Below are 2797 nucleotides of genomic sequence, written 5' to 3'. Positions count from 1 at the left end.
GAGATAGCTACATTGTCGGTTAGTTTTATATTAGTATATATCCAAGCGTTCTGATATTTTAATTTATGATAAATACTACGAGTGATGTCTAAATAATGTATTGGGCACGTGCTAGGTATGCCCGATGGTTTAATAAATAATTCTACTTCGCATGGAAGTTCACTGGCCCCTAATCTTAATGGTTGTGTCTCCGGACATAACGTTCCCATATTAATTTGTCTACACATCAATAGTTGGCTAAATGATAATGTTAAATAATATTCATGTGTTTCTGAGATAGCTATGTAGTATGTACCCATATTCAGGTATTATGTGCATATAATGATCATTTTTTATTACTGGTAACGGTATTACGTGGAATAATGTTAAATCGACTGAGTTTATTAGTGGTATTATTATTTCAAATATTAATGTTTCATTTATATAGATTATGTTTAACTTTGACATTTTACTAAGTTCATATAACGATATTTGATTTAAATCGAACGGTAAGCCTTGTCCTCTTGGAACATTTATTGAAATATCTTTTAATCGTTTACGTAGTTCCATAGCAGATATTACGCTGGAATGTATTATACCACCTTGGGCGGCTATTATTACTTCGAATATTGTGTCGGTTTCGAAACTTAACTGTTGAAAGATTAAATTTATTATGCTTATCTGTTCGTTAATATTACTTTTTGCTTCTACGATATCTAAATTGATTATGGTTTGATTCACAGTTGTTGCCATTCGATTGTATAATATACCAAGTTTATTTATCTGACCATCCATATGGGTTGCCTCTTTAAATGTATTCGCGGTTGCTTTTAATATGCTAGTTTGTTTTTCTACTATTTTTAATAAATTATTTTGGCTAGCCTGTAATCCTTTAATTTGTTTATCATATGATTCTGCGTCGGTATATCTAATGTACCAAATAATGTTTTTTGTATTGACCTACTAAATTTACTAAACCCGTTCTTGCCCGGGTAATGGTATCTGTTTCATCTATAGATTGTAACATATAATTACGTTTCCTAGTAACTTCCTGTTCGAGACTAATAGACGCGATCTTAAAGTGTTCACAGAGTGTTTTAAACATACCTTCATATACATTTGTTAAATCGTCACATAATTTTATAGTTTTTTCGTAAAAATACATCGCATCTTTAGTACGTTGATTAAAATTATCTAATTTAACATATATTATTAATTTCCAATCGGAATTTGTTAATCGAAGTGGTCCCTGATTTTCAAAGTACATTCCATTTTCTTGGGACAGTTTCGTGGTTTGATACGGCTTTGTTTGTGCCAATGCGACTTGGAGCATGACGATCGTCATCATGATCCTAAAAAGTTTCCTTATTACATTATTTTATTTACTTACATAATTATATTTTATTTTTTTATCTTATCAATTATGGTTATGATTATAATTATTTTATATCTTATTTATATACATGCTACTTATTCCTTACCATATATGTAACTTATTATTATTATATTTTTTTTTTTTATTATTATATATTTTTTTTTTTTTTAACTCAGATTCTCATGGAACCTTTTTACGTGATTTTTATGCACCGTAACGTGTCTTTTCCCGCGCATTATTACAATATTTTCCTTGTCTAATACGTCGGTTACTTCATATGGACCTGTCCATAATGGATTAAGTTTATTCTTTTGCGCGCGTTCCTTTAACAAAATTTGATCTTTAACGTGTATTTCTATAGGATTTTTGTTGCTATCATAATTCTCTTTGGATTTTATTTTGCATTTTATTAACCTTTCCCTTGCTATTTTATGAGCTTCCTGCATTTTTTTTGTTTTAAATCGAAATAGTAATTATCATAATTATATCTAGGTTCAGGTTCGTGTGATAGCTTAATTGGTATCTCCAAGTGATTACCGTATAACAAAGAATATGGTTGATAACCCGTTGATGTGTGCTCCGTGGTATTATAAACGAAAAATGCGTAGGGTAGGTACTCATCCCAATTGTTTAATTTTTTATCAACGTAATGCCTAAGATAGTCTGATAATGTTCTATGTGCTCTCTCCACGGCTACAGATAATATGGTTGCGGAACGAACCGTAAAAATGTGATTCTCAAAACGTGTATTGGCTTTTGCACCAGCACACAGCGCTCTCTAGGTGATAAACTGTATGACTACATTAATAAAATATAATTATTCTAATATTTTGTTTCTGTATTTCTATTATAAATCAAATCTTTTTCTTCAATTTATTATACAGAATTAAAATATAGTAATACAATAATATTTATGTTCGTCTATAAATTCTATAGGAATAGGTATGCAATAAATAAATATTCAGGTTTATAGTTCTTGCTCCAGTATTTTTATTTATTAATTAATTATTATCGGTTTACTAACTAAAGTAGGTAGGTTGTAACGGGACGAACGGAGTGCCCATTTAGGTGGCGCACTCTCGTGGCCCGTTACCACACCTCAGTGCCCAATACGACCGCGCGCTCTTACGCCGCCCGCAAGTACAAAATACAAGCGAACGCACACGGACAACTGCGCGCCGTTACCGCAGATAGCGCTCCCCGCACACTACCTTTTCCGGACGCCCGCCGCCCTCCGGGAAATCGCTCATAACTTCTAAACCCCACAACTTAAAACCCCAATTAAAAACAATTATAAATCTACGTCGGTCAAACTACTTCTCTATATTTTTCAAACGGTTTTAAGTTGATCAGAAACACATCAAATCTCAAAAAACGCAACTATTACAAAACATACATCGCCAAGGCCGCACACAGCATAAGTACAGGCCGTTGAGCACCGTC

The sequence above is a fragment of the Acyrthosiphon pisum genome, chromosome A1, assembly GCF_005508785.2.
Source record: "Acyrthosiphon pisum isolate AL4f chromosome A1, pea_aphid_22Mar2018_4r6ur, whole genome shotgun sequence".
Classification (NCBI taxonomy): domain Eukaryota; kingdom Metazoa; phylum Arthropoda; class Insecta; order Hemiptera; family Aphididae; genus Acyrthosiphon; species Acyrthosiphon pisum.
Note: the sequence above shows the minus strand (reverse complement) of the source record.